The sequence below is a fragment of the Onychomys torridus genome, chromosome 7, assembly GCF_903995425.1.
Source record: "Onychomys torridus chromosome 7, mOncTor1.1, whole genome shotgun sequence".
In the NCBI taxonomy this organism is placed as follows: Eukaryota; Metazoa; Chordata; class Mammalia; order Rodentia; family Cricetidae; genus Onychomys; species Onychomys torridus.
The window spans coordinates 97,109,568-97,129,417 of NC_050449.1; the positions used below are offsets into that span (position 1 = coordinate 97,109,568).

A 19,850-nucleotide genomic window follows, 5' to 3' on the forward strand; every position below is an offset into this window, starting at 1 on the left:
CACACCTTGGATGTCCTCCCACAGCACCTGGCAGCGAGAAACAGACTTTCTGTCAGTTTCTGCCTATAACGGAACCTTGCCAAATGATGTTCCACTGTGTGCATAAGCATTTTGTTCATTCATCCGCTGAGGGACATTTGTGTTGTTTCTACCTCTGGTTATTATATAAGACACTGCTATGACATGTGTGCATGACCTGTTGTGGGAATGTCTTCATTTCCGTGAGCATACACTGGAGGGGCAAAGAGACCATTTTTCTCCTCTTTGTTGTTAAAGCAGCACCTACTAAGTTTTGATCCTCTACACAGAATGCTCTTCCCCCAGAGTCTGCAGCTTGCACCATCCTCTCCTTGAAATCTATGCTCTCTCACATTGACAGTAAGGCCTAGCCATGCTGTTTTAGACTGTTACCAGCCTCCTCTTTCTGCATGTCTCCTATGTTAGTCCCTGCTTTCCCCACAGCACTCTTCATATTTTGAAGCTCAGTCTGTTATCTATCTAATCCTATTAGCTCACTAATATGTCTCTGGAGTCTACCAGAGACTGACACAAAACAGATGCACTGGACAAGCATCTATCTGCATGAGCGAATGTAATGTGGCAATCCTGTGGGCAGTTCTAATGACCACTTAAAGCCTGATGCTCTACAGGGGCAGTCCAAGCAAGGATCTGTCAAACCTTCTGAAAAAGCACCATTAATTCATGCTGCAAGGAACAGAAGAAGACCAATTATTGAATATTTATTAATTATCAGGAAGAAGAAATTTATCTTACGTTAACTTGCATTTTCTTACTGTTGACTATCAAGCAAATGCAGTCTGGACGGCTTGTGTGACCCTTTGCTTTGAGTTGGTGTGATACTTTGCTTGAGATGGTGTGGTGGTATTGTGTTCCCCAAAATATTGTGCACCCTAATAAACTTATCTGGGGTCAGAGAACAGGACAGCCACTAGATACAGAGGCTAGAAAATAGTGGCACTCACACCTTTAATCCTAGCATTTCAGCGGCAAAAACCCCTCTGGATCTCTGTGAGTTCAAGGCCACATTGGAAACAACCAGGCATGGTGACACTCGCCTTTAATCCGAAGAAGCAGGCCTTTAATCCCAGGAAGTGATGGCAGAAAGCAGAAAGATATAGAAGGCGTGGAGACCAGAAACTAGAAGCATTTGGTGGTTAAGCTTTCAGGCTTTTGAGCAGCAGTTCGGCTGAGATCCATTTGGATGAGGACTCAAAAGCATCCAGTCTGAGGAAACAGGATCAGCTTAGGAACTGGCAAGGTGAGGTAGCTGTAACTTGTTCTGCTTCTCTGATCTTCCAGCATTCACCCCAATAACTGGCCTCAGGTTCGATTTTATTAATTAGACCTTTTAAGATCCTTGCTACAAGATGGTGTGACACTGAATGAGTGTGACCCTCTGTTTGGGTGACCGTGACCCTTTGCTAAAGTAGATGCGACCCTTTGTTTGAGTTGGTGTGACTTTTGTTTGAGTGGGTGTGGCACTTTATTTTTGTATTTTGCATTTGACATAACTCGAAGAGCCAGCCAAGATTTATTGAACCCATCAACATCCCTTCCTTCTTAAACATTTTCAGTAATTACTGCTGAAAAGAAACCAAGACATCCCTAAAGATAAAAAACAAAAACAAAAACAGTAACTTAAACTACACATATAGTTTAGCTTCCCCTCATCTATACTACAAATAAAGACTGGAATGATAAAGAGAAAGATGGACAGAAAGGTGAACGGCTGACACTGAAGAACGGGGTTTGGGTTCTCGGTTCACACTGAAGGAAGAAGAGTGACTGAGTGTATACCAAAGCTCTATCTCGGACAAACTGAAAGGGAGAAACATGCTTTTGAAGAGAAACTAGTTGGTAACACTGAGTGTGAAGTAAAATCTGAGAAGAATTATAAAGGCCTGACTGCAAACACACATTGGGAATCCCAGCACTTGAGTGGTTGAAGACAGAGGATAACAAGAGTCCAGCCTGGGCTACACAGAATTATGGCATGAGTCATAAGGAAAAGACATGATCCCTAACAAATCCACCAGGGAACCAAGGCAAAATAATTTTGCAATTAATGACAACAGAGATTTATGAATTCTTACAGAAAGCATCTCAAGAATGAATTCATGAGTGTCACTGACATGGGGGAATGATTTAGACCCAGGCTGGTCCATACTATTCACAGAAGGATGAAAACACACTGGGAGAATTCTGAGGTGAGGACAGACAGAAGGTCTAATACATGCTATAAAAACAAAAACCAACGCTACCAGGACTGCTCATTAAAGGAAAACTCTATTCCTGATACAGATTAGCCTGCTGGCAAAAAAGAAAGAGGACTAAGGAAGTACTTGAATCTTACACATCAAGATTCCTATAGCTGGGACTGGAAAGATGGTTCAGAGGTTTAGAATACTTGTTCTGGAAGAGGGCCTAGGTTCAATTCCCAGCATCTACATTGTGGTCACAACCATCTGTAACTCCAGCTCCAGGGGTTCCAATGACCTCTTTTGACCTCCATAGGCACCAGAAACATAAAATAAAACCCAAAACACATAAAAATAGATAAATCTAAAAGTTAGTTTCACAATAGCTCATCATTTTCTGGGCAATACTTTAGGAGGCAACAACTGCTACTGCTGCTGAAGTGTCTGCAAAGGTGCTCTTTATGGAAGGACTGCTCCTTGGCATGAAAGCCTTGCCCTCTGGTCATGGTATACTCAGTCAGTATGTCTGTATAGTAAGCAGGGAGGAGACAGGGTCCCAAGTAGTTAAGTCACCTTACAATGAGGTAAAATTAATTACACAGCAACTCTTACCAAGTACTCAGTTGTTAGTGACGAGGCTAGGCATCTACCACACATTTTTCAAATTCTGTTGCTCTGATGGTTCCCATTTTGTTGACAAGAAAACTGAATTAGAGAAGTTCAATTCCATGCTAAGGTTACACAGCTAATTAAATGGTTGGATCAGGCTCTGGTCCAACCTGCTTAACTCTTCACTCTACATACTTAATGCAAGCTTTCCTATATTCCCTCAACCTCAGGAAATCCATCTATTTCAGCTATGTTGTTACTCAAGCATCATTTGACAGCATATTCCTGGGCTATTTCAAAACTTATTTCAATTATTTTTAGCTGAAAGGATTAAATACCTGTATGAAGTACCTTTTGAAACTACAAATTCAAACAGAGAAACCACTGAGCACACTGAACACAGGACAACGACTCCAAAGCTGCACTACTCTACCACCTGGGAGTAAAGCCACGGAGCACTTCCACCTACAGCTAGCTACCCTTTGAACTTTTGCAGTGTTCCAAACAAACATGTGACAACAATCTATCCATGCATGACTACAGGTACTCTTTGAGAAGATTTCAGAACAAAGAGTATTTTAACTAACTTTGAGCCTTTTAAAAATTACCAGGCTAACTGAGGCCTGAGGCTGGGACCCACTTCTCAGCAGAGTGACATTAACCTTTCTAAATTTTCAAGTTTATTTATACTCTCAGAAAAATTTCTGATTATTTTTTTTTAAGGCACCTTATCCAATGAGTAACAGGTAGCCTGAAAACTGTATTAACTCTTTCAGACTATGATCATACTTCTAAACAAAGAACTCACAAAATGCAATACTATCAATTCAGTAAAAGCAGAAAAACACAAGAAATACAATCAGGTATGGTGGCACATGTGTATAATACCTGCACCTAGGAAGTTGAGCAAGAGGATCACCGTAAGTGAGGCTAGCTTGGGCTACCTATTTAGTTCCAGTACAGGCTTTAGGAAGACAAGAGAAGTGAAGAGGGTGTGTTGACTGTGTACCATTCAGGGAGAGAACTGGAAAAACTTCAAACGAACCACAGAAAATGAGTGGCAGTGAGTTGGAGATGCTCTGAGCACGGTGGTCAGGTGATTTGCCTGGCAAGAACTTGGCAGCTGTGGCACAGATCCCAAGCTGCTGGTCCGTGTACTCGAGTACTACATCAGCACATATCTATCACCAAGGTAAGGATGGTAAATTTAAAGAAGTACTACTTACTGCCAAAGGTAGACATAATAGCTATCACTCACTGACTGCGAGTCCTTGAACACATTTCTTAATTTCTCTGAGTTACAGCCATCTATAAAATAGGGATAAATACTTGTCCCAAAGGTGGTATGGACTAAAGGAGACAATTCAGCTAGGTACTGAGCTCAGAACAAAGACTTGGGAATATTAACTAGCAACTATCAGGCTTTAAATATGCCACTCAAGATACACAAGTTCTTTTGTGTATTTTTGTTTGTTTCTGTTTTTCAAGACAGGATTTTCTCTGTGTAACAGCTGTGGCTATCCTAGAACTCGCTCATAGATCAGGCAGGCCTCAAACTCACAGAGATCCACCTGCTGAGTCTCTGTGATTGCCTCCCAAGTGCTGGGATTAAAGACGTGTGCCACCACCACCCAACATCTTCTGTGCATTTCCAGTTCTCTTTTATTCCCAAGTATCTACGGCATCTGTACATGTTACTAACCCTTCTACAATCCCATGTAGAACAACTCAACCTATCTGCGGTGTCAGTTATCTTAGTTAACTATGGTCTGAAAATGCTAAGTAGAAAATTTCAGAAACAATTTACAAGTTTTAAATTGCACACTGTCTCAGTCATGTGCTGAAATCTCCTAACCCCCTCTTCCCTGCTGTGCATGCTGAGGACATTAGCTACCTGGTAGCCTCTGGTAATCAGACTGCTTGCCATGGTGTGGTAGTGTGCTGTTAGATATTCCTTATTTTACTTCACAATGGACCCAACACCCCGGAGTAGAGATGCTGGCAATGTGGACATGCATGGCGAGCTCCCTCTAGTGAAAAGGTAATGTTCTCAATAAGGAAAGGAAGCGTGCAAGCTAAGGGATGCTAAGGCCCATAGTGAAAAGAAACCTTTCACCCAGGGACTATGAAGGAAAAATCATGAGTTTTGCTGTCATATCAATTTCAAAAGCCATGGTCACACTGATAAGTGATTGGTTGAGATGAAAAAGGTATTGTGCATATGTGTGTGTCTGCACAGGAAAAACACAACAGAGAGAGTTCAGCACTAGCAGCTGGTTTACAATTTACTGGGTATCTGGGAACCTATTCCCAACGGATGAAGGAATGAACCACTGTGTATTGCCTAGAATTTCTAACTCCAAAAGTACTGGGTTCTCTTGACTTGATCAACATTCACAATTTTTACTTAACCACTTGTGAACTTTTGAGGAGAAAAAGAAATTTCATGAATAAATTTAATGTCCACTCATTATCTCTTCCCTATTTTTAATATTCTCTATTTTTAAGGAGTTTAAATATAATTGATAATCGGTAAAAAAAACCAAAAAACACTTAAGCAGCCACTATTCTTTATTATTCATGAAGAAACTGCAGAATTCCTAGTATAGAGAGGCTGAAGCATCAAGCAGGTAATGTCAGTAAGAGCACATGCTATAAATAACTGCCCAGCTTAAAAAGATGATAAACAGGAGAATGGGAGCCTGTCTGCCAGCGTTCGCCCACTGGGTAGCCACTTGCTAAAACTATCAGCTAAGGCCAGGCAGTGATGGCTCACACTTTTAATCCCAGCACTCAGGAGACAGAGGTAGGAGGATTTCTGTCTCCTAAGTTCGAAGACAGCCTGGTCTACAGAACGAGTTCCAGGATAGCCAGAGCTACACAGGGAAACCCTGTCTCAAAAAACCAAAACCAAAACCAAAACAATAAAAAACAGAATGAAACAAAAACTATTAGCTGAATTCATTCCTGAAAGAATGTCCCATTTCAAGTAGACAGGACATTATAGAAGAAACAGGCTAAGGGCCTTGGGGTTGGCTATCTACTTCTACCCACACTGACTGACTTGGGGAAAAGGCACAGTGAGCTCAGAATTTGTTCCCAGTTCAAGGCCTCAGACCAATAATTTAAAAAGAAAAAAAAATGCCCCTCCCCATTTCAAATCCCAAGATTTACACTTGGTTTTGATGAGGGAAGAGCTTATTTGCATGCTCCCTGTAATTAAATTGTGCTGAAGGTATCCCCACTGGCTGACAGGTCAGCTTCAATGGTTTTTAACTCTATAGCCTGGCATATCTCTACTACAACTTCTTTGCAACATCTCAGGTTATTCTTTTGATAGAAATGCAATAATAGTTAAAAGTCAAATTAAATTTCAGGCTTGGCAGGCACGGTGGTGCATGTTTATGATCCTAAAACTTGGGAGACTGAAGCAGAAGAATGAATTTAAATAAGTAAAAGATGAATAGCAAGACCCTGCCTCAAAATAATACAAAATAAAGAGTTAGGGCTGTCCTCAGGGGCAGTGCATGCCCTAGGTTCAACTGTCACATGTTTTGGCTGGAGTCATTCTTTTCAATGAATTCCACATTGTGTGCTTTCGAGTAACAGTCATGCATTTTAATTTATTACTGGTAGTGAATGCTGGCACCCATTTACAATCATTTATGAATAAAATTACAATGGTATGGAGGAGATACATGACTTTCACTTGAAACACACACACAAAAGACAGACAGACAGAGAAGAAGAGAGAGATCAGAAGCTGAGTCTTGTGAGCAGAGCCCTACATCATTATTAGCTGACAGTAAATAAACTCAGGTTGAAGCGACTAACAGAGGTGTAGCCTGAGGCAGACTACAGCCAGACTGTTAAGTGGAAAAGGTTGCATGCACACATGCCTGCTTGTGTTAAATAAATTCAAAGGACTCAGTAGCTAAGGATGAACAAAAACACTACAAAATAAAATTAATGAACACAGGAATTGGAGTAAGGTTTTTCATCTGTTAAAAGCATACATTTTTCATAACCATCTGAAAGTAATTCTTATATAAATAGGATAATTTGGAATGACTGGGAAGAGACTATTTTTCCTCCTTTGCGTCTAAGTAATCTAAGTACAGAATTGGCTCTCAGGTAATGGATTAAAGCTTGAGTTTGTTCTGAAGTGCATAAAAGAATTAAGATGGAGTGACATATGGACAGAAAGACAGAACTGTGATAAAGCCACGACAGTAAGATGACTTCAACATGCCAGAAGGAGGTGTGTCTGACAGAAAGTTCTTCCGACTTGGCCAACAGTGGTGTGTCTACAGAATGCTGAGGAAAACCTGCGAGCATGCTTTACTTTCCCAAAGAGACACTTTCCTCCACTGGAGTCACTGTTCACCGTTCCCTGTGCACGCACATCTCACATGGCAGACAGTCACAGCAGCTTATCTCATGGGATCCACCACCCCGGCAGCAATTAACTAAAGGAGAATCCTTTATATTGGCTTCTTAGAAATCTAATTTTCACAACTGAATTTGAAATCTACATAAATTATATTACTAGCTTAGTACTGTGTCAAATAAAAGGTTAAAAAATGGCTAGCAGAATATTAATTTTTACCCAGATTAAAAAGCTACAACTAAACTGTTTTAGAGAAAATGTGCTATCTCTGGGGAAACCTGCCACCTGAACTTTAACCCTGCTATGTTTTTGTTTTTGTTCTATTCAGGGTCTCATTCAGTTACCTAGGTGCCTTCAAACCTTTAGAATCAGGTGACCCTCTAGTCTCAAGTCACCTCCACATCTGGGGCATAAAATATTGCACTCAGGTCACTTTTTTTTTTTAATTCTTGATTCATTTTAATGTGTGTCTACATCCAAGTTAAGTATTTTCTTTGGAAAAAACAAATCAGTGTGTGCAATGCGTATGATACCCACAATAACCTTAAATTGCACGAAACAGATCGCTATGGTTTCAGTACACCCCATAACTTGAAGAGCTTGATCCCCTAGAGAAAAATGCTGTCACAAAATAGGAAAGCAAACAGTAACATCTATATTCGACTGACAAGTAACAGTGTGCTATTGTATATTTGTGACATCTGTATTAATAATCTCAGTTCTGCTCCATTATTTCTTTAAAAAGTCAAAATAATGAGAAATGTCTTCATGAAACAAAAGGAGGGAAGCTATATTAGAATGCAACCCCTAAATCTGAAAGCACACTCTTAGTTTGGTCTCAATGGGGGAGTACTGGACATATGTACCACAGCAGTTATTTGTGTATGCAGGTGTATAGAGACCAAGGCCAATCTCCAGAGATGTTCATTGTTTTTATTGTTGTTGTTTTTTCTTTTTGGAGACAAAGTCTCTCAGTGGCCTAGACACAGGTTACTCTAAGCTAGTCTGTGAGTGAGCCCAGGAATCCACTTGTACGCACCTCCCCAGTACTGAGATTATAGGTACTACCATGCCTGGCTTTTTGAAATGGGTTCTGGGAACTGAACTTGGGATCTCATGCTGTGCTGAGCTACCTCCCAACCTCACCACAGCAGTTAATTTTATTGTCTTTCCTATTTAGCAACATAAATCAAACACTGAGCCGAAAGAGATCTATTTTAATCATGCATATGTTGATTCCAACTGAGCCATCTATCCTATTTTAATCATACATATGTTGATTCCATCTGAGAGAACAGTTTTCATTTCTAGATAGATTTTTCTATTATTTGAAAAACTAAATTTTTTCATGGAAAATGTATTGTGACTTTGCCCTTTCCAAAACTGAAAAATATATTCCATCTGAAAAAATTCATCTTTTCAGAATGTGCTCCATTCTTTTAAAATCTGTGCTGCTGATCATTATTCTAGTTCCGACATATTTCTCAGACTTTCTAGAACTCATTTCTATTTCACTGGATCTCAAAGCAGAATCTGGCTTTTGCCAGAGCAACACACTCTGGAGGAGCAAGCTCTTCTTTAGTTCAGTTAGTAGGTACTTCAAAGTTTACCTCTGCTATGGTAAGGACATACCTAGTCGGCGACAGAGATCTTTAGTGGCTGTTTTAACTTGTTTTCCCTTTAATCCTGCAGCAAACATAGTTTGAGTTATGTTTGACAGTCAGTACTCCATACCTGAGAAATACTACTAAAATAATGGGTAGTTTATGTGGAAAAATTTCTCTCCTACCCAGTACTAAGAAACAGTAACAGCTTTCAAGTTTGTCCTTTCTGAAATGCCTATATTATTTCTACCTCTCCCACACAGTTTATAACCTACAGAACACTTTCTATATTATCTTTAAAGAGGAATATTCCTCTTTAAAAAATAAAGCCAGTGACTTAAAGGTTTGGGGGAAATAAAGCTTATCTGCTCTAAGATTTGATAAATACTCAAAATACATTCTGAATTGTGACTACAAGTTTGAGAGAAAGGAATTCTACAGCAAAAATACCACAGGAACACAAATCAGAAATGCCTGTAAAAGTCTAACAATTCAGTAAAGTTGGTATAGAATTTTACATCTATTAGAGAAAGCCTGGTCCATGTAAAAACTCTGTAGTTCTTTCAGTTCTGATAACTACAGTTAAAGGCAGAGCATGAAGGTAATTACTGCAAACTGCTTTAGGTGTTTTGTTTTGGTTTGGTTTTTCCCGTTAGTCAAGTGCAAACCAGGACACTGGCTAAATGCATGAGTTACTCAGGTAGTATGATCTACCAGAAACATGACAAAAGGTTGCTTCTGATCCTGTTTTAGAAATCATATTTCTTCATAAGCAGTCCGTAAGTACATTATGCAGGCTGTTGAATAAGGAGCACATAGATACAACTGAGAGTAAGTATGCCACACTGGATGCACCTTTTCACAGGTAATTCTGTCTTAAGTCACTGAAGAGCACCATAACCATGCCCTGACTTCAGCTAGTTGCTAAAAGGATATTCCCTAAATCAGTGACTTCTGGGGAGTTCCCATGACTATGAATCAGTTTCTATAACAAGAGGGATTATGGACTGGCATGCACTCAGCAAAAGTACTCTTCTCCAGAAGGAAAATGTGTTATAAATACTGATTAAAATTTTCAACTAGGGGCTGGAGAAATGGCTCAGTGGTTAAGAGCACGAACTGATCATCTAAAAGACCTTACTGAGGTCAGTTCCACACATCCATATCAAGGGACTCACAACAGCCTGAAACTCCAAATCCAGGGGATCCAACACTCTCTCTGGCCTTCAGGGGCACTTCCAGCTAGTACACAGACACACACAGGCTTAAAAACCTGTCCTTAATGTCCAAGTGCTCATTTGCATAGAGGAAAACCTATTTATAATGAACTAGCCCCATAACCTAATTCAATTTAAATATAAAACACAAAATAAATTCTACTGGGCTTAATGTACACCAATTCTCTCTATAAATTGAGAGATTATATTTACCTTGTTCAGTTCAGGAAACAATGCTAAAAGCAATTCCACTTGTGGTATTTGAGTAACCAAGATGACAAACTTGTACCGTCCACGTTTCTGTCCCAAACTGATTCTATGCAAAGGTGCACATTCCTGACAATTTCACTGCTTACTCTGGTGTGGTCACACTTATTTGTATATTGAAATGCATAGTCATTTCTGCTACAATGCCATTTTGATAATTTATTATTAATTTATTCCAACATGGCTGGTACACTGGGCTGGGGCCACAGTTCAGAGGTATGGTGTCTGCCTAGCATTTACTCGGCACTTGGAGGAGTATGATTCCAAATGCACATCTGCTGATGTGCTATTTCAAAAATCACTGGGAAACATGAATGCAGAAAACTATTCGGAGCTACTTAAAAATTCTCAAAGCATGTACATACACACCACAAATCAATGAACTACAGTTCACATGTACACCACACAACTTCATATTCCATTTCATTACATTTCATTCTTTCAAAACTTCACAGTAACTCAAAACACCCTTCCAATGCTCATGTCCATAAGCTACTAACAAAGTGCCAGAGTACTGATATGTGCCAAACAGTGCTGCTTCCAAGTTCCCATTGCTTTAAATGTGTTACTGTAAAATTTCCCAATTCTGTGATCTTAACCTATTTTTCATGTAAGTCCTGGTTTTATTCAATTTTACATAGTGAAGTGATTTTTTGGAAAGCATACGGCCTTGTTATAGTAGAACTATTTTTTATCATAAATGCCTTTTGACTTTATATGCTACCAAAGACTTTATATGCTACCATGTGATTATTAAGTATACAGCATGTTTGTATCATTTGATGGCCAAATATATATTGTTTTCTTTTATGGGCATTTTTGGTATCCTACCTAAAAACTGAAGTTCCAACAGATGTCCTCTAGAATTTTTTTAGTTTTATGTTTTACAACTAGGTCTATTTTCTTCGAGAATTTGCTTATAATAATGAATTAATACAATATGCCATAAAGTCAATTCTGTCTACTAATGTAGTTAATGGAGCTATCTTTTGTTGTTGTTGTTGTTGTTGTTTAAACTCTTTTGGGGGGTCCACTACCCAGCTCCCAGATAAATCACACATGGAGGCTTAATCTTAATTATGAATGACCGACCTTAGTTTGGCCTGTTTCTTACCAGCTTTTCTTAATTTATCCCATCTACCTTTTGCCTTTGGGCTTTTCCTGTTCTCTTACTTCTGTAAATTTTACTCTTACTTTGTGGCTGGCTGTGTAGCTGGGTGGCTGGCCCCTGGAGTCCTCCTCCTTTTCTGGCTGCTGCTTCCTCTTCTCCCAGTTTTTTCCTTCTACATATTCTCTTTGCCTGCCAGCCCCACCTATGCTTTCTCCTGCCTAGCTATTGGCCATTCAACTTTTTATTAGACCATCAGGTGTTTTAGACAGGCACAGTAACACAGCTTCACAGAGTTAAACAAATGCAACATAAACAAAAGTAATACACCTCAAAATAATATTCTACAATCTTTTGGTTCCATGATACATCTTTCTCCATCCTTTTATTTTAACCAAGCTTTCACAGAGGGATTCTTGCAGACTATACATCTGTGGTGTGTATACATCTTATAGACTTATATATGTATAAGTGTGTTTGTATGTATATATGTAACATATACTTTATATAGTAAAATATATTGTATATATTTATAACATATTTACATATATATGTATTTAAAATACACACTAGAACTCTAATAGTTTTGACCATTCTACCTTGAAAGAATAATTTCAGAACATTTTCAGTATCTCATCCTTTGTATTATTGCCTAACCTTCAATTTTACATGATACAGTGAAATACACTGCTAATTTCCATTACAAAATCTTACAGAAGAACTTAAACACTTTTTCTTTTCTTTCTTTCTGTAGAGACTTAAGTTTCACCTATTAAAGTAAAACAAAAACAAAAACAAAAAAATGCTGCTATTTCCAAACTTTTTCTTTTTTTGTGGGGGGGGGGGGTGGTGAGACAGGGTTTCCCTATGTAGCCCTGGTTATCCTGGAACTTACTCTGTAGATCTGGCTGGTCTTGAACTCACAGAGATCTGCCTGCCTCTGCCTCCTGAGTGCCACGATTAAAGATGTGCGCCACCACAGTCCAGCTGTCCAAACTTCTTAAATTTTATTTTTATTCTTTTTAAAGTATGTGTGTGTAACTATTTTCAAGCAAATGTAGGTCCATGCTAAGACTAGAAGAGGGATCTGGATCCTCTGAAGCTGGAGTTTCAGGTGGTTGTGAGTAACCTAGTCTGAGTACTGGGAAACAAAGTCAGGACTCCAAAAAGATCAACAAGTTCTATTATCCACTGAGCCATCTCTCCAGCCCCTATTTCCAAATTTTGGGATGTGTTTTTCTTCAATGGTTTAGTGACACAGAATGGATATTTTCTACTGACATACATAGAGGTTTGCCATTTTATCCTCAGCAGTGAACAATCAGGTAAGCCCAAACGCATTCTGTATCTCTTTACTATGCTTTTCATTTCCAATACTTCTTTTCAAGTCCTTCAGTTCCTAAGTTTTTGAAATTACTCAAATCATCCAGCAATTGACCATTTTTGTCTGCGTCAGTCATTAACAGGCACTTAAAATTCCATGCTGGATAACACTATCTACCTACATCAATCTGAGTGTAGCTATGATAATTGCTCTCTTAGGAATTTCTTCCTTTTTTCTCCCTAAGCTTTTTCATATGCTTCTTGTTTCACTAGAAGCTGGACACATATATAGTAGTGGAAATTAAGGTGAATAATTTTGTGATCAGAAATGAGTATCCCCTTCTTGGTCAGGCCATGAATGCAGAGGGTACATTAACCTAGTTAGAAGTTAAGCTGGGTTTATACTCTTACAACAGTTAATCTCAGGACACCACAGGCTTTATTATTTTGCAGAATAATGCATATCTGTGGTGGGAGGTGATTTAGCTAGAGAAATCACTGTCTAACCTTTGTGTTGTGCTTCATGTAATCTTGTGTTTTTCCGTGTAGTGTTCTGAAACATGGTGATGTATTCAAACCATATTAATGCGGTGGCAGGAGATGGAGATGCAGTATCTGTTCTGATTAAGGTAAAAAAATTATTAAAATGTGAATGCCATGGGTAAAAAAGTGATACAGTGGTGGAAAGCATGAATAATTTGCAAGAATTTGTCTGTATTGAATCCTGTATGATGTCACAGGGTCAGGAATATGGCCTTCTTGAGTCTCCTGACTAACCCTCAACCCTAGTGTGGCATTCAGGACCCCTCCCCTAGACATTCTCATCTTCTCCATATTCCCCTAAGCACTTTTGATAGAGGGACAGACTGACAGACAGATAGGTCGGTTGATCTATATTACTAGTGTTTGTAATACGGCCCCCACACATATTTTAAACCTTGTTATTCCAAGGAGAGAACGCTTTAGAGCAATTTCTTGACCCTAAGCTCTGCTGCTGTTCCCCTCCACTGGCTCTGAATAACAGACTGTTTCCTAGGAGCAAACCCAGTGAAGTTTGTATATAATAAACAGTTTCTAAGTTGGCACATTTGCTTTCACCCATTTTTCAGCTCTTCTAGCTGAACTCTTAACCACCGTCCGAAGGTCCTCCCCTAGCCTTCACCCCCCCTCTCCAACTCCTTAAAGTCTGTGATAGTAGTTCACTATCTCCTCGGTTCTCTAAGCAGTCTTTGAAGTGATCAACCTGAAGTTAGTCTACTTTTTTTCTGTTGCTGTAAAGATACAAGCAAATCTTTTAGTCTCAGAACCAAAGCTGAATGGTACAAATGATTTCAGGAGAGCAAATTCATGTTAACAATTATTTTAAATGAAAAGGAAGGTTTTATTGAAGCTGATGAAGGCGAGAAATACTAAAAACTGTATCTCAAAACAACTGCAGGCCATGAAGAAGGCTCAACAGGTGAAAAGGCCTTCCGTAAGCCTGACAACCTGCATTCAATCCTCCTGTCCCACATGATGAAGGAGACAGCCATCGCAGCTAACTTCCTGAGTTCAATCCCCAGCTTCTACACAATGAAGAGCAAAAGCACTCACGTAAGCTGTCCTCTGACCTCCACACACGCTTCGTGGTACATGAACACAAACACACAAATAAACACAAACAATATTTTAAATGCAAGAAAAGAAAAACTCTGATGTGTGAAAACTAAAACAAAGCGTAACAAACTAAAAACTGCACCTTAACCACTGCCCAACATTAGACCAAAGCCTTAGCAACAAATAAAACTGGGCTGCTGTTTAGCGGCACAAGCTTGTTTACACCTTGCTCACTCTAAGTACCTCAGAGAAGCAGGGGGAAAGTCTGCGCAACAGAAACCTCATCTTCACCTGTGTAGATACAACTTAGGTTTAACATGACTCTTTTTATTTCAACTCCAATTTAGTATCTATTGGGAACCAGATTCCACTATTCACCTTTCTTAGACATTTAAGAAGGGCAGATTATTATTGTCTACCTGGCAACCATCTTCTGTTTATGTGTAATAAAGACAAATTCTTGCAAATTATTCATGCTTTCCACCACTGTATAACTTTTTTACCCATTGCATTCACATTTTAATAATTTTTTTTACCTTAAGAACTTGATTTGGCTGGGCAGTGGTGGCGCAAGTCTTCAATCCCAGCATTTGGGAGGCAAAGGCAGGCAGATCTCTGTGAGTTTGAGGCCAGCTGGATCTATAAAGTGAGTTCCAGGACAACCAAGACTACACAGAGAAACCCTGTCTCAAACGCCCCCCCTGCAAAAAAAAAAAAAAGGAACTTGATTTGTTTGCAACTAGGCTTACTAGTATGATTTAGACTATTATTGGCATATTAGAAAAAGAACAAAAAGAAGAAAAGAAAATATCCATAGCTCTTGAGGGGAATACAAATGCTGTATTGGTCCAGGACATAATGTCTTTACATCCTTATTTCTTAACTCTGACTCTTTTCCTCCTTTATTGTACTTCCTGTTTTAAACGCAAGCGTAAACGCAGTGTTTTCTCAACTAGGACTTATGGTCCCTGTACGCAGTGTGATACGAACAGCCAAGCCACCATTTGCAATATTGGGGCTTAAACATTGTTTTACATTGTATTTAATATTAAAAGGGTTTTATGCTGTAAATTAAACAAAGTTAAACAATGAAGAACTAGAAACAAACAAACAAACAAAAAACTACACAGAGTAGAATAAAGGGAAAAGCAGATCCGGGAAGTGAGAAATCATTCCTTTGGGAATTCATCTCTATGTAAGGGAGCTATTTTTATTTACATTATCCCTCCACCAAGTGATCAAGGAAACGGTTTCAAGACAAGAGCGGTTAATTTAGCATCCTACATCAGGGGGCTTTTTTGGGAAAAGGCACGCAAGTGTAGTCTCAATAGCCACTGCATTGAGCGTCCACGTCCTGCTTCACCTTCCCCAAAGGCCCCGTTCAGAGGTGAAATTACACCACCCCAGCACGGGCAACAGTGAACAGGCCAGGCTACTTTGTATGAAGGAAAAGCCTTGAGGGGGAAACTTGATGTTTGATAAAGGGCCCGGAGAAGAGAAGAGCAGTTGTCCCTCCTTTCCCAATAAATCGAAACAGAGCTGAGGAGAAAAAAGGAAAGAAAAGAAAGGAAGAAAAGTAAAGCGAGTCTACGCGGAACCCAAGAGGAAGAAAAGAGGACCGCTGACCCAAGGAAACCGGAGGCGCCGGCATCCAGGAGGGAACCCCGAGGGCGGAGCCCACGGGGGAAGGAGGTGTGGAGTCGAGTCAGGGCCAGTTACCGAGAAGAGGGGGACAGGGACAGGGATGGGAGAAGAGAGGACGACCAGGCAGAGAGAGGGGTGGGGCTGCCAGGGCAGTGCCCCGGGCAAATGTCACTCAGAGCCGGGGGAGGGGAGGGGAGGGTCCCGGCGCAGGAACCCCAGCGGCTGGAGGACCAGCTGCTTGCTTTAGCAGCTTCGAGCCGCAGCAGCTTAACCCCGCCCGCCCAGTGGTCCCTGCCCGGAGCCCCTGGGTCCCCGCAGGTGGAAAGCGGCAACGCAGAACCCCAGAGCCGGAGGCGGCTTTACCTTCGCCGGAGGCTGGAGGCGCTCCAGCCCGAGCTCCGCCCGCCGCCGGCTCCACGTCCTGAGCGGGATGAGGCGCCGCCGGCCCCTTCCCCTCTCGCTTTCCCTTTCCCCGCCGCGGCCTGTCGCCGCGGGTTCCTGCGCCGCGGCCCCCACCCCTCCGCTCCGCCCTCCGCCTCTCAGAGGCTCGCTCTGGACGCCGCCATCTTCGCCCAGGCTGCGAGCGCTGAGCACCAACGCGCCTGCGTGGCCGCCGCCCCGGCCGTCACGAGACCCAGTCAGCTGACCTCAGCGCTTCCGCCTTGCGCCCCGCCCTCGGGCGGGCATTGCCCCTCCCTCTGCGGCCCATTCGTCGCCTTCCGGGAAACGCCGCGTGCGCGCCGCCCGCCGTTCCGCCTCCCGGGAAGTACGCGTGCGCAGAGAGAAAGGCTGAGCCGAGAGATCTCTAGGCCAAGAGAGTAGCAAGGGGCCACGCCCCTTGGCGCGTCCCGGGAGGCCACGCCCCTTAGCGCGGGTGTGCGCACGTGGAGCCACGCCCCCCAGCCTGTTCCTAGCTGGCGCTGGCTACTGTAACTCTGAACCCGAGCGTTCCTGCCCTGCGGTCCTAGACCTCAGTGTTCTGGCGCATCCACGAAGCCATTGGAAGCCTCAGTGCACATCTCTGGTTTAGCTGCATTGGGAGCCTAGAGGTTTTACTTGCTGTTGACACGCCCAGATCTATGCATAGCTGAGCAGGAGGTTAAGTTGGGGGTGGTCTGTGAGGTGATGGAGACCAAAGCCTTAGAGGTCAAAGTCCTTTGCGGGTGGAGTGCTGGACATGGAACACTGCTGCAGTTATTGTCCTCTGATCCCAGAGCCAGGGGTTTACTTAGGGCAAATTAGCCCTCAGCTGTCCGAGATGGGGATTATCCTCCATGTTCAGATAAATTGAGGTCTAGTCCCATGGTGAGTAGACTTAGTGTTTGAGTTCAAATAGTTGACTCAAGAACTTCTGCTCTCTAGGTAGCAACTCTCTGAAACTATAAAGAGGGGGACTCCGAAAATCGAGAGTGTATCAGAATAAAATAAGGGGTTCGAATGGTAATTGTGTCGGATCTAAGCAATAGTTTAAGGAAAGCCTGCCTCGTCTTGTATCTGAGATGTGCAGAATTCTCTTTAGAAAGTGATTCTCTGGAAAAAAAATTAAAGAAACTTGTATTTAAAGGTTTGTGGTGAGCTCAATTATTCCTTTTGTGTAGCAACTCTGGAATTGTAATTTCTCAGGGACCTAGTCTGTGCTTGGCTCGTTTTATAGACGGTGATTATGGGGTGAAAAATCTGTAAAATCGTTGTTACAGACTTTGCTCCTTGACCAGTGGACCCATCCTGTTATTGGAGACTTGCATTTTTCCTTAGATAGGCCTTCCTACCCTGTGCCAGTAAGATAAGGTGCATGTGAGCAACCAGGAACAGCCAGTTTGTAAAGATGGAACCTGGAATAGAGTGGGAAGGGACAAGAAAAAAGAAACGAGAGGAGAGTTAAGGGGCCCTCCTGGCCCTCATGAAAACAAAAGTGTGTGCTTATGTGGCTTTTTAGATTACGGAGTCTTAGAGGATTGCCAGAAATAAATGTGGGCTGTACTATTTCAGTTTGGTAGAGGAAGCTGATCCAGAGAGTCAAAGTGGCTAGTTCAAGGTAAGCTTCATCCTAAGGGTTGAGCCAAGATTTGGCCACGGAGAGTGTAACACCAAGGCCACCAAACAGCTAAACCCTGACACTGCCTCTCTGTTCAATATTTGGAACCAAGTAAATGGATTCTCAGAGTGGAAAGGAGCTTAGGTAACATGAACTGCCTCGCTCCCTGTAGTGGAAAATTCCCTGCCTCTGAAGACTGCTTGAAGTTGAGAAGCCGCTTGTTCTTCCAACAAGTCTTGACTTGCATAGTTCGGGGGTTTGTTTGGTTTTGCTTTTAGTTTTTGTACTGTTCCTCACCTGTGTCAGAGCCTTTCGGCATCTGCCAGTACACTAGACCACACCATCTTGTCCTATCCTTCACAGATATACCCAGCCTTTGTACAACTTCTTAATTTCTCCTAGGTGGGTTTACATAAATCTGCCACTGTTTTCAGGATGCCAGAACCAGAGACAAGATTGGGGCAAGTAGGACTCGGCTCAGCTTTCCCTAGACTCCTGTTAAATTACTTCGTCCCCGCCCCCTTACACTTTTTGAAAGAGGTGTCAAATTCAAGGTAGACCTTCAAACTTTTCTGTCTGTATTTATCCTTTTTCTTCAAAGTCCAAGATTGCAAATACTTTTTCATAGTGCACACCCATCAGATTTTCAGTCCAAATTGTGTGATATAATATTTCAAAGCATTTAAAATACACACCTCACCGCTTTCTAGACAGCAGTAATTTTATCTGTGTTCTAAGTTGACATTCAACACGGGAGAGGTTCAAGATCTTAAAAGATCCACATGGCATGCCCTGTTTATTGAATTTCCTGCTGCTGTTAAAGTGACCTTCCTAATCATGTCAATATCCAGACTCAAAATAATCGCCAAGAACTCCACTAGACAGCAGTTTAAGCTGTCTCTTGTTTGATTTTGCACCGCTTGCTTTGTCTTGTTTTTGCCACTTGAGGCGTGGTTTCTTGGTTTGTATCCCAGGCTAGCCTTGAACTTTCAGGTTCTTCTTTTTCATTGTCTGTTCTGTGGGTTTAGTTTATTAAAATTTTTATTAGATTTATTTATTTTATAGTATGAGTGTTGGGTTTAGTTTATTAAAATTTTTATTAGATTTATTTATTTTATAGTATGAGTGTTGGGTTTAGTTTATTAAAATTTTTATTAGATTTATTTATTTTATAGTATGAGTGTTTTGCCCACTAGTGTGTCAGAACCACTTGCATGCCTGGTGCATGCAGAGGCCAGAAGTATGCCTTGGAACTAGAGTTACGAATGGTTTTGAGCCCAGGGTTCAATCTTCAGCTCAAAAAAAAAAAAAAAAAAAAAAAAAAAAGAATAGCAGACTATATAATTGTTTCTGTATTTAGAGTTGAGTCTAATCTCTCTGTGTACATAGATAATTCATTGCAATGTTTCTGAATGAAGGATTTCTTATCAGGTTTTAAGGAGCGCTGTCCTTTATCTGAAATGCTTTTGTTTCAGATTTCATATTCTTAAGAGGGGGCTGGAACATGTGTGATTGTAGCAGGTACACATCCATAATTCAAAACTTTGAAACATAAAATGCACCAAAACCTGAAACTTCTTAGGTGCTAACATAAATGTCAAATTTTGGAGTTATTTTGGATTTTAGATTTTCTGATTAGAGATGTCCAACCTTATTAGTGTATTACACGTATTTCATTAATTACTTTTCTGTTGCTGAGATAGAACACCATGACCAAGACAATTTCTAGAACCAAGAGGTTATTTGGGCTTATGATTTTAAAGGGATCAAAGGCCGTCATGATGGGGGAGCATGGCAATAAGATGCAGGCTTGGCAGTTCAAACAAGATTCTGAGAGC

General features: G+C 41.1%; 1 protein-coding gene across 3 annotated transcripts in view; it reads right to left on the reverse strand.

Annotated features, from left to right (window-relative positions):
- The window catches only part of Dnajc13 (DnaJ heat shock protein family (Hsp40) member C13), a 116,013-nt gene extending 99,449 nt beyond the window's left edge, over nt 1-16,564 (reverse strand). For 2 of the 3 annotated variants that reach the window (XM_036192185.1, XM_036192184.1), the window contains exon 1: nt 16,341-16,564. The gene's annotated coding sequence lies outside the window, so the exon portion shown is untranslated. The remainder of the gene's footprint in view (nt 1-16,340) is intronic. The other variant, XR_004945409.1, reaches the window with a different exon arrangement.
- Nucleotides 16,565-19,850: the final 3,286 nt, after the last annotated feature.